Below are 13,737 nucleotides of genomic sequence, written 5' to 3'. Positions count from 1 at the left end.
ACCCCAAACCCTAGCAGCCGCCCTAGGTTCCCTTTCACCAGAACCCGGCGGCATGAACGCCGGTGACCACCTCCTGAACACCCTAAGACCCCCTCGCTCTCCTGAACAGGGATCTGTTACTCCCTAGCCTCAAATCACCTCCCATCGTCTCGAATCTGGATTTGAAGATTCGAGACAAAACTCGATCTATGCCAAACCACCCCATCTTCATACCAGACACTCCCCTGACCCTCCTCGTGACCAAACCAAGCTTGGTTTGGTCCAAATCTACCCAAAACTTCTAAAAAATCAAATCTGAGAATCTGAACCTTAGAACACAAGAGCCTGAGGAATCCGACCTGCTTCATAGAGGGTTTGAGGTCTAATAGACCTTAACCAAGGTGTTCTCGGTTGAGAACACCCTGGTTAGAGTTTGTTTGGCCTCAAATGGTCAAATCTAATTCGGACTGGGGTCGGCCTGTTTTGAACATTTTCTAGTAAGTTTTCCTTTTCTGTTTTTGTGTGGATAAGTCTGTTAGCATGTTTTGTTGTGATTGTTCGGTATTTTCTGATACTTTTCTTAATTTCTTCCGTCCTTGTAAAGACCTTTTATTTGGTCGATTGTCTTCTGTGTATGTTTTGAACGTATTCTGTGATATACATGTTCGATTAGATGAGTCGTTCGCATAAATAATTCATATAGGTTCCCAATAATTGAACAAAAGTTGTTTGATGCCTTTAGGTCCCTGTATGTGTTTGTTTATTTGAACGACTGATTATTACCTGTTATAATTAGTATAGTCGACTCGATAAACGTCGTCGATTAGTTTTCTATAACTAATGGATCGAATAAGAATTTCACATGACTAATTGAACCTTGTCACTGATTGAATGCCCATCATTGTCTGAAATGAGTTTGTTTGCATTGCAAAAATGACTGAAAAGGTTCAGTCCAGGGCAGTCCTGAATTTGAACTTTCATGAGTTCAGAATGCCCTGATGATGCAAGGGGCAGGGCAGTAATAAGCAGGGTTTAACAGGGGTAGTCTGGGGTTTGAAAAGAACAGAAAAGGCTTAGTTTAAATAAGCTGACAAGTAGGGTACTAATTTGGGATTAAACTAATACCAATGGGGAACAAGACACAAGAGTATGGGGTTTAAAATGAATACTTAAATGAACCCATAACTCTTGATTAAAGAAAAGCCAGGCGTGGGGAACAAAAAGGGCTGGCATCAAAAGATGCTTAAGCATGAGTTTAAAGAGTATGGGCAGTCTGCAAGTGGGAGGATCCAGGCAGCTTAGCTGCACTGGTCGTTTGGCTTATAAATAGGCCATTTCAGAACTTAAAAAGGGCTGGAATTTTTAGTCTTGAGAGAGGTCTTGTGAGTTTAAAGAAAACTGAAAACATAAGGAAATTTCCAGTAAACACTGTAACCAAACACTGTCTGAAAGCTACCTAAGAGTTCATATTGGCCAAGCTGTCTTGGCCAAGTTCTGTTGTTTGCACTGATTGAGCTACTTGTGATTGTTGAACTGCTGGTGTTGCTGCATTGAACACTCTGTTACTTCTGTTGTTTCATTACTCTTTTCTGGGATTACTTGTTTGGTGCTCGACCATCTGCTGGTTTTCTTTGTTCTGGGAATTGTTGCTGGTTGTCTGTGGACTGTGGAAAACACTTGTGATTGTTGGTTTGTTGCTGTGTTGTTGCTGTGTATCTACTGTTGCTGTGTTTACTGCATACTGCCCAGCTGATCAGTCCTTTCTTCTTTGTCCTCTATACCAGGTACACAACCAATGCACTATCAAATGTAATTGGAACATTGAGCATGAATGCAAAAAGAAAAGACCTGAAGTTGATTTTCATACATAGATTGTTATATTAGATATCATGTACTGTATGATAATTTTCATTCCTGTGTTGACAATAGAAGCAGCCTGTATGCCCAGTGTATATCAATATAGATTAGCTAAATGGTAGCTTACATATGTATGCTGATAGGTGAAAATATTCTCAATGAAATAGGTTGCATCTCAGACTTAGTTTACTTTGTAATATATGCTGTAATGTATGCCAAGCATGAAAACTGTACATCATTGGCTAAGTTCTTCCTTTTCTGATTAATGGTTTCATATAACTAGTAAACCACCTGTTAAGACAAAGAATACAAAACTTGCAATCTCAACCTCATGAAGGTCGAGCCCAGGTCAAAACAGACCAAGCAGGCCCGCATCGAACAAGCAGTGGCCCAGGTTTGGCCCATCACGCATGGGCTGGATTTGGGCCCGTGATTATTTGTTTGACTGACTGTGCACGCAGCCTCGTTTCTGATTTTTAAGCATTTTTGAATGTTGTTATAGATAACTTGCAAGCACGTAATTAATTAGGACTATCTACTGTTTTCAATTAGTAGAGACAAACGCGACAAGAAACGTAGTTACTATAGGATATCTTTTTTAAAATAAGAACGAGATGAGCCTCGACAAAAATAAATAAAAACGCACGAGCTGCGGGGCCCTCGTTAAATGTATATTATCGAAGCATTCAGTTTCCAGGATGGGTCGTTTAGCAAATCTCACGACCCTCCCAAAATAATAACGCGATAGTCTCTTTAAGCGCGTACTTAATAATATTATCTCCTTAAACTCGGGGGCACATTTATGTGACCCAAATCCAAATCTCAACGGAGTCGAAAGATGTCTCTATTCACGGGCACATTGATTGTGGCGTAGCCCGAGATGCATTTCCATGACGTTGTAAATTCCTTTTAATAATAAAATGAGACGAGCCTCGACAAACAAAATGTAGAAGCTGCGGGGCCCTCTAAATGCATATATATTAAAATACTTAGAATCCGGGATAGGCCGCTTAGCAAATTTTACGGCCTTCCCCAAAATAACAATACGTTAGTCGCTTTAGGCGCGTCTTAATAATTTATTCTCCTTAATTCGGGTGCACATTTATGTGACCCAAATCCAAATCTCAACCGAGTCGAGATATGTCAATAACCACGGGTGCATTGATGTAACGTGGTTCGAGATATGTTTTCACGACGTTGCAAGTCCTATAAAAATTACAGTGAATGATAAAAGCGGTTAAAAGATAAAATCTGCACATGGTTCATAATTGTATTTAAAATCAGATAAATAAGCCGAATATAACAGTTGAGCGACCGTGCTAGAACCACGGAACTCGGGAATGCCTAACACCTTCTCCCGGGTTAACAGAATTCCTTATCCAGGTTTCTGGTACGCAGACTGTAATATGGAGTCATTCTTTTCCTCGATTCGGGATTAAAATTGGTGACTTGGGACACCCTAAATCTCCCAAGTGGCGACTCTATAATAAACAAACCAATCCCGTTTCGATTGTCCTTTAATTGGAAAAACTCTCCTGCGCCCTCGCGGGCGCGGAAAAAGGAGGTGTGACAGTGCGATAACCCAACAATGCAAACAACAGCTTTTCATGCCACTGCCTAGAACCCTCCACCATTTTTCAAAGTATCTTCTTTATATTCTTGTTGGCCGCCTCAACTGCTCCATTTGCCTTAGGGCGGTATGGGGTAGAATTGCGATGTGTAATATTAAACTGCTGACATACCTTTTTCATCAGATGACTATTGAGATTAGCCCCATTGTCTGTAATGGTCACCTTTGGTATCCCAAACCGGCAAATGATATTTTAGTGCACAAAATCAACCACCGCTTTCTTGGTTATAGACTTGAATGTTTTAGCCTCTACCCACTTGGTGAAATAGTCTATGGCCACCAGAATGAACCTATGCCCATTTGATGCTGATGGCTCAATTGGCCCAATGATATCCATGCCCCATGCAACAAAAGGCCGTGGTGCAGACATCGTGTGTAATTCAGATGGTGGAGAATGAATCAAATCTCCATGCACTTGGAACTAATGACATTTTCGCACGAAAATGATACAATCTCGCTCCATAGTGAGCCAATAATAACCTGCTCGGAGAATCTTCTTTGCCAGCACGTACCCACTCATGTGCGGTCCACAGACTCCAGAATGTACTTCGATCATAATAGCTGTGGCCTGCCTAGAATCTATGCATCTCAGCAGTCCAAGATCTGGAGTCCTTTTGTACAAAACCCCTCCGCTGAAGAAAAAACCGCTTGCCAACCGCCTAATTGTTCTCTTTTGATCACTTGTGGCTTGTACTGGATACACCCCCATCCTGATGTATTCCTTGATATCGTGAAACCAAGGCTCCCCATCGAGCTCTTCTTCCACCACATTACAATAAGCATGTTGATCGTGGATATGAATCTGCAAAGGGTCCACATAAGCCTTATCGGGATGGTGCAACATTGACGCCAGAGTAGCCAAAACATCGGCAACCTCATTGTGAATCCTTGGAATATGCCTAAACTCTATTGATTGGAACTATTAACAAATATCCTGCAAGCATTGTCGGTACGGTATAAGTTTTAAATCTCGTGTTTCCCATTCTCCCTGAATCTGGTGCACCAGAAGATCCGAGTCACCCAATACCAAGACTTCCTGGACACCCATATCTATAGCTAACCTCATACCCAGAATGCATGCCTCGTACTCAGCCATGTTGTTAGTATAGTAGAAATGAAGCTGAGCCGTAACAAGGTAGTGATGCCCTGTTTCGTAAATAAGTACCGCTCCTATCCCAACACCTTTCATGTTAGCAGCCCCATCAAAGAAAATTTTCTATCCTGGCTTTTCAGGTGGTTCCAACTCATCAATATGCATTACATCTTCATCAGGGAAGTAAGTCTTCAAAGGCTCATATTCTTCATCTACTGGGTTCTCATCCAGGTGATCGGCCAATGCCTGGGCTTTCATTGCAGTCCTAGTCACATAGACGATGTCAAATTCTGTGAGCAAGATCTGCCACTTTGCGAGCCTCCCTGTAGGCATAGGTTTCTGAAAGATGTACTTTACCAGATCCAAACGAGAGATGAGGTACGTAGTGTAGGATGACAAATAGTGCTTCAACTTCTGTGCTACCCAAGTTAAGGCACAACATATCCTCTCAAGGTGGGTGTACTTAATCTCGTAAGATGTGAACTTCTTGCTGAGATAATAGATGGCCTGCTCCTTCCTGCCGGTGATGTCATGCTGACCCAACACACAACCAAATGAATTGTCCAGGACCGTCAAATACAGAATCAAAGGTCTCCCCAGTTCTGGTGGCACCAACACAGATGGGTTTGACAAGTACCCCTTTATCTTATCGAATGCTTCTTGACACTCATCTATCCATTTGACTGCAGCATCCTTCTTTAATAGTTTGAAGATAGGCTCACAAGTTGTCATAAGCTGAGCAATAAACCTGTTGATGTAATTCAACCTCCCTAATAAACTCATCACCTCAGTTTTGTTCCTTGGGGTGGCAATTCTTGGATAGATTTGATCTTTGACGAGTCAAATTCAATACCTCGACGGCTGACTATGAACCCCAACAATTTTCCAGATGGCACACCAAATGTGCACTTTGCAGAATTGAGCTTAAGATTGTACCTACGAAGCCTTGGAAGAATTTTCTCAAATCTCTAACATGATCAGACTGCTTTCTTGACTTTATGATTACATCATACAAATAGACCTCGATTTCCTTGTGTATCATATCGTGGAATTTGGTTGTCATTGCCCTCATGTAAGTTACCCCAGCATTTTTCAAACCGAAAGGCATGACCCTGTAGTAGTATGTTCCCCATGGCATGATGAATGTCATCTTTTCTGCATCTTCCTCATCCATTAAGATTTGATGATAGCCTGCATAGCAGTCCGGGAAAGACCCAATCTCATATTTGGCGCAATTGTCAATCGGAATGTGGATATTTGGTAGTGGGAAGTCGTCCTTGGGACTCGCCTTGTTCAAATCACGATAATCAACACACACCTTGGTCTTGCCATCCTTCTTTGGCACATGCACTACATTGGCTAACCAAGTGGGATACCGAGTGACCCGAATGACTTTTGCATCGAGCTGCTTGGTGATCTCTTCTTTGATCTTCACACTCATATCAGTTTTTAATTTCCTCAGATTCTGCTTGACAAGAGGGAATGTCGAGTCAGTGGGCAATTTGTGAACCACCAAGTCAGTGCTTAAGCCTGGCATGTCGTCATAGGACCATGCAAAAATATCTTTGAATTCAAACAATGCTTTGATTATCTCTTCCCTCATTGGTGGTTCAAGATGGACACTTATCTTAGTTTCTTGGATATTATCTGGGTCCCCTAAATTGATTTCTTCTGTATCACTCAGGTTAGGCTTGGGTTTTTCTTCAAAATGGATTAATTCTTTACTAATCTCTTCAAAGGCCTCATCCTCGTCATATTCCGATTCATCGTTATATTCTATTTCTTGAATTACTATTTCAGAATTAGATTGGCTTTTAAGACTGGGCCGGAGATTCCTCATGCATGTCATATCATTGAAGCCAACATAAAAAGAACTGTACAAGGAAGAAAAGAAAAACAAAAATAAAACTAATGGGAAGGAAGGAAAAAGGAAATTGCATTTCATTGAAATTAAAGATAACAAGGTTTATACATCCAAATGGACATAACATAGAATCTGAATTACAACCCTGGAATAATCCAGATAAACTGAAAGAAAATCAAAGTGAACTACCAAAACTCCTTCCTGGTGGGGAGAGGAGTAGCTTCCCAATTGTTAATCTTTGCACTAGGCCCAACAAACTACATATCCACTTTACTCGAACCCTCTCCAACTTCCAACATGTTCACATCGGCGAATAACCTCTTGAACTTTTCGATCAAATCCCTATCCATATCAACCACTGAACTGGGAATTGTTGTTATTGGGCATTTCTTAGTGCCAGGCCTGACAAATGATCTGGAGTGTCGTGGGATGGGCTTTGGGAGGACCCAGGCCCTCTGTTTCAACTTTCTAGCTCTTTTTACGTCCGCAGTTGTGGGCTTGAACCCCAAAGCAAATGTATCCAAGTTTTTGGGGAGAGACACCGACTGTACGATACCTTACAAAGATGCACCCAAACCCTTGCCCGGTACGAAACCATTTTTAACATATCAACGGCTACCATGACTGATGCAGCAGCTACCCTTGGTGTTGGAACTCACTTCCCCTCTTGAATTTTCTCTACCGATACCGTGTCAAAAACCTGATAAACCCATGGCCCCTTATCATCTCCAAACTCTATGAACGGATCAATGGCATCACTGGGAACACACCAATTATCTTCGCCGTGCACAACAATTTCCTATCTATCCCATTCAAACTTGACCATTTGATGCAGAGTAGATGGGACCGCTTTGGCAGCATGAATCCAGGGTCGACCTAACAACAGATTGTAAGAAACGGCCACATCGAGCACCTGGAACTCTGTGGTAAATTCAACTGGCCCTATTGTAAGCTCAAGCACTATGTCCCCGACTGAATCTTTCCCTCCATCGTCGAATCCTCGAACACAGATATTGTTCTTGTGAATTCTTTCATCATCCACCTTCAACTTGTTCAGAGTGGAGAGAGGGCAAATGTTCGCACTGGAACCATTGTCAACCATTACCCGAGTAACCACAGAATCTTCGCATTTTACCGTAAGATAGAGGACTCTATTGTGCTCAGTACCCTCCACGGGCAACTCATCATCCGAGAAAATGACTCTGTTAACCTCAAATATCTTGTTAGCTATCTTTTCCAAGTGGTTTACTGAGATTTTGTCAGGAATGTGGGCCTCATTTAAGATCTTCATCAAAGTCCGACAGTGCTCGTCTGAATGGATCAATAATGACAATAGTGAAATCTGAGCCGGTGTCTTCCTCAACTGCTCTACAATGGAATAGTCTTGCACTTTCATCTTTCTCAAAAATTCCTCTACTTCTTCCTCGGTCACAACTTTCTTTATCAACACTGGGTTATCTTTGGAGATCTTATATTTTCTCAACTCTTCAGGGGAAAAGCATCTCCCCGATCGAGTCAAACCATGGGTCTCACAAACTTCTTCTTTAACCTCTTTCCCCTTGTAAGTCACTGTCACTCGTTCATAATTCCACGGGACCGCCTTGCTGTTGACTATCGGTAATTGAGTTACCGGCTTGATAATGACAGGATCTGTGCGGGCACCCTCCACAATTACCACAGTCTTGTTCGCCACTTCTGGCACAACCACTTTTGTTTTTTCCTGTTTCCCTGCAATTTCACTTGAAGACCCTTTCTTGACCCCTACAGATGGTTCGGTATTTGTCCCGCTCACCTTGATTATAGACTTCTCACTTGTTGACTTTTCAAATGGCCTGGCTTCATTGGACCGAATCATCATGACAGTTTGAGAAGGCTTCTTAGGCTCCCCTCTCTTATGCACTATCTCAATCATATTTGCCTCATGATGGGCTGGCAATGGGTTTTGGTTTATATTAGGTGCCTCCGGAGCTTGGACCTCAATCCGATTAGTATCAATGAGCTCTTGAATAGCTATTTTCAGTTGCCAGCACTTCTCTGTGTCATGCCCTAGAGCACCAGAATAATATTCGCAATTCACAGAGTGATCAAGATTCCTTGGGGGAGGATTTGGTAATTTTGGCTCAATCAGACTCAGCATACCTAATTGTCTCAACCTGTGGAACAAACTAGTATAGGATTCTCCCAATGGAGTAAAAGTCTTCTTCTTCTGCAACCTCTCATTCTTAGTGTCCTGGTTGGGCCTGAAACTTGTTCCAGGGGGATTTTGGTAGGCTCTTGGGGGTGGATAGGCATTTTGTGAAGCTGGGTAGGAATTAGGTAGAGTTGGCGCATGCCATTACGCGTGGGCAGGATGTTGAGGGTATGTTTGTGTGTGATGGATGGAAAAGTGGGGATCTAGTTGTGGGTAATAGTGTTGTGGTGGGCTATATGGAGTGTGGAGGTAGATTTGGTGATAGGTTCGAGGCTTGTTGTAGTAAAGTGAAGGGTCCCTGGATCCGGCCCAAGCTTCTGACTCGACTGTCACAACATCCTCTTTCTTCTTTTTCCCAAGTACACCTCCAGTACCGTTTTGAATGGCCTGGGTGGTCGCTTTGATTGCTGAATAACTCATGATCTTGTTGGACTTGAGTCCCTCCTCAACCATGCCTCCCATTTTTACAACCTCATTAAAGGACTTGCCCACTACTGACACCAAATGACCAAAATAATTGGGCTCCAAGGCCTGCAAGAAATAATCAACCATCTCACTTTCTTTCATTGGAGGGTCAACCCTCGCTGCTTGCTCCCTCCAACGGAATCCATATTCCCTGAAACTCTCGCCGGGCTTTTTCTCAATCTTCGTCAATGACAGACGGTCTGGGATAATTTCAAGATTGTACTGAAAATGGCAAGCGAAGGCTTGGGCCAAATCGTCCCATGTGTACCACCTGTTGTGATCTTGTCTGGTATACCATTCCATTGCCGATCCACTCAGACTTTGGCTGAAATATACCATCAGTAACTCATCTCTTCCACATGCTCCTCTCATCTTTCTACAAAACCCTCTCAAGTGTGCTACTGGATCACCATGCCCGTCGTATAGATCAAACTTGGGCATCTTAAACCCTGCTGGTAATTGAACATCTGGGAACAAACATATGTCCTTGTAAGTCACGCTTACTTGACCTCTCAATACCCTCATATCTCTGAACGATTGTTCTAAGCTTTTGACCTTTCTGATCATCTTCTCATATTCGGGATTTCTGGAACAGAGGCTCACTGGAAGATCGTTGTAATGTAGTAGGTGGAGGTGCCACAAAGACGGGAGTGACTGGTGGAGAAGGGTATGGGACTTGTTTGGGTGGTGGAGCTTGGCAAGTATGGGAAGTGGTGTTGTAGCATTGTTGGTAGAGGGGAAAGGATGGAGATGAGTTCACAGTGGGAGGTTCCTGAGTTTGAGCCAATAGTGGGATATAAGTAGGGTTGGCGGGATAAACCGGTGGTGGATGCTCTTTTGCCCAGGCCTGGTACATTTCAGCCATTTGCTGCTTCAGCTTATATAACTCATCTTTCAAATTAACCTCCGATTCATCCACCTCTTTTGACGGATCGACAATTCTTGCCTCCAGTTCTTGGTTGGCCATGTTCAGTTTGCCTTTTGACCGGGTGTTGTAGGAGTGAGTTTCCAGAATGTCAATAAACTAACCACCTGCCTGAACTCATTATATCAACAACAACCTTGTTAATGATTAGGGCTTTAACAAATTGGTAACCACACATTTTGGGGAATGAATGCACGTAAGCAGTTAACCGTTTCTATTATGCATTTGATCAGTTGTTTGCATCATCCCTGTTTTTCTTTTCCCTTTTCCTTCTTTTTCTTTTCGTCTTTTCACTCTTGCCCTTGCTTTCTCTTTGTTTTTATCCTCTCATTTCCCTCTTCTTTTGCCATTGTTTCATTCTCTTGGATTTCGTATTTTTCTCTCTTTTTCTTTTCTTTTTCTCTTGTTTTTCCTTTCCTTTCTTTCTCTTAGGGTTACAGTCGAATCCTATGGAGATTGCCTACGTATCATGACCCCGCATGAATCAGACCAAGCATAGTTCTGGGAGAGATAAAAATAAATAACAAAATATTTTGGGATTTTTAATTTTCATAAAAAGCAAATGCTTTGATTACAAAGACTCAAAACTAACAGACTCAAAAGAAACTAACAGACTCTGATAAAGAACGAGATACAGACTCCAAAATAAGCTATCATACTCCAACAAAAAGAAAATACAGACTCAAAAACAAATGACAGACTCCATAAGAAAGAAAATACAGACTCAAGTGAAAATCACGAATACATCAGTGCCTCCAACCTTGCCCTAGGAACACCAACCGGTCTTGCAGCGGGCCTACTTGCCATATCAACTTGGAGCCGATAGAGTTCCTCCATTATCTGATGGACGAAGATCATTACAGTGGCGAAAAACATGGACCTCATCATGTCCTCACACGCACTGCACTTCATGGTAATGTAGTCAGCAATCCTTCGAACTCTCTCTCTCTCTCATAATGCCCTTCTCTTGCAACAGATGGACAATCTGATGGGATCTAGCCTCTAAGACCTGAGTGGCAGCGTGGTTTTGTTCCTGCAAGTGCCGCAAGTCCTCTTCTAACCGTGCCATTAAGGTGTAACAATGTTCTCTTTCAACTTTAAAATTTTTGGCTTGTTTAGCCATTTCACCCTCGATATTGCCAATTGCCTTTTCCCAACCTGTGACCCCTCTTTCATATCTTTCTTTCATCTATTGAATAAAAGCTGCACGCCTTTCGGCACTTTTAGCCAACCTTGCTTGTGTTTTTTTCTAGTTCAGACTCAACTTTCTGCAGGTCATCTTCATAGTCACGTACCTTTTGAGTAAGGTTATAAATGAGCCTTTCATCTTTTCCTACTTCGACCTAGGTTCTCGGCTTCAATTTTCAACTGTCGAACCTGGGCTCTAAGAGCTTCATTTTCTCACACCAATCTTCTCCTCTCACCCTCGGCCTCTTATGCCCGTAAATCATTGTTGAAGGTGACTTTTCTCAACTCTTCTCATAGGTCATGGATGGTGGCCTTATATTTCTTTTCCTTCTCCCCCCAGGCTAACCTCTCCTGAATTTTATCATCAAAGGCTTGAACATGAGGCCTTTTGGCGGGCCTCTCGGGCTCTGGCTTGTTATTTACACAAGACATTTTCTCAAACCAAGCAGCATAGTTTGGATCTACTTCCCCCTTGGTGATGTCTAGTACTTGAGTGCCATTTTTTAGATACCGGCAGCTATTCCAATTCTGCTAAACTACAGCCTCGGGCAATGCAGCTTCTGGATGTAACTCTATGACCTGGGTGCTTAGATCTTCATCTTCGGGCACAATCTGATACCTTCCCCATTGCCTCAAAACCCTTTGCGGTGTATATGGCTGAATACTCCTTACACCCATTAACCTCAGGTAGCCCTTGGTAGCAGTCATATATATGGCTTCTGTCCTCGGGAGCCATCCTATAGTCCACTCGACCTAACCTGCGTTAAGAACTTTCAAGTGGGAGACCCATGCTTCAAACCCTTCTGGTGCGTTGTAATCCTTTACCCTCTCCTCTTAGCTGGTGATGAAGTTACCCGGGCTCGAACCATAACTCATGAATCTGGGATGATGGCAAAGGTGCTCGATCAACCACATTTGCAGAAGGATGTTGCAACCTTCAAAAAATTGATCTCATGCTTTGCATAAAGTCAGTGCTCGATAAATATCTGCCAGCACCAATGGGGTAAGTGTATGATCTTCCTTGGTAGTGAGGATTTGTGCAATTCTAGCCATACGAATATCCATTGTCCCTTTCTCATTTGGAAAAACCATGATCCCCAAGAATGCCACAATAAATGCAAATCGGCGATGAATTTTCCAACAACCCTTATCTTGTTTGTTGCTCAAACCCTTTTCATGCGTTTCAAAACCAGCAGAGTGCCCGAACCTGAAGTATAAGAAATGGAAAGCACAACACCCGTTGCTCACACGGTCTTTATTCGTCTGTTTACTAATATTCAGGAGGTCAAAGAACTTGTGCACCGACGGAGCCCTTGGAAATATAAGTTGTTGCTTCCTCAAATACCGTCCAAACTCAATGTACCCAACCATTTCCTCCAAAGTAGGGGTGATCTCAAAGTCTGAGAAACGAAAGACATTGTGGACAGGATCCCATAAAGTTACCAAAGCCTTGATCAGATCTTCCCGTGGTTTAATCTCAAAAATGTTTATAAGGGCACCCAATTGCTTTTTCACCCATTTATGACCATCTTCATCTAGATCATTCCACCACATACGCAAGTGCAACTGAGCCTATTCCCTGACCACTTCCGGCAGATCCTGGGTGGTATTCATTTGTTCCTGTGGAAGGTTAAGGTTATGGTTGACTCTAGTGGACCTTTTTTGTAAACAGGTTTCCGACAAAAAAACTAATCAAAGGACCATGATTTCTTCCCCTATATGCCAATTTTAACCAAATGACTATTTTTGCAAATATGGCCCCTTCCCAATTTCACACGCATTTTGAGGCCGAGGAGGGTTACTTTATGACACTTCATAAACTTGTTCGTTCTTTTACGAAACTAGTCTTTCGACAACTGAAAAATACTCTAAGGCTATCTCAACAAGAACGGTTTAAGACATTGCCAAAGCTGGATCGGCTTATTTTGACCAAAAATCCAGACTGTATTCACTTGACCACTGACTCTCTTTTTCTTTTCTTTTTTTTCAAAAATAAGGCTGAACCTTATGTAGGTTGCCTATGTATCCCACATCCTGTGAGAATCAGACCTGCGTAGTTCGGTCAGTTTTGACACATTTGGAAGAACATAGTGTTTGACTCTTTTGGAATAACTCTTTTTGAAAATTTTGGCAAAGTTTTGGGACGTTTTCAAATACCGGGGTTTTCTTTAGAACCGAGCTTTATTTCTTCCCTATATCACTCTTGGTATTTCTCTTTGCTTTATTTTCCCTAGCCGGTCAGCATGCAAGCCAAAACAAATAAATTTTCACATAGCACATAGAATGCATCAGGATGGTCTGTTATTTCGGGCACACTTATCCTAGACGGACCCAACCCCTGTGTTGAGTCCCCTAAGTCAAATGCACATGATGCAAACAAACGTTCCTACTAGGGATCCGGCATGAAGCTGTGTTTTTCTAGGTTTAAATCCTGGGGTTGTGGTCTAGACTTGGGGTACCCGAGCGGACTACTGGGTCCGGGGAGGGGGCGACATACCGGGAGCGCTGAAGTCTACTCGGCCTTGTCGTTTGCCCAGCCTCGTTT

This window comes from Nicotiana sylvestris, chromosome 5 (assembly GCF_000393655.2).
Source record: "Nicotiana sylvestris chromosome 5, ASM39365v2, whole genome shotgun sequence".
Lineage (NCBI taxonomy): Eukaryota > Viridiplantae > Streptophyta > Magnoliopsida > Solanales > Solanaceae > Nicotiana > Nicotiana sylvestris.
Note: the sequence above shows the minus strand (reverse complement) of the source record.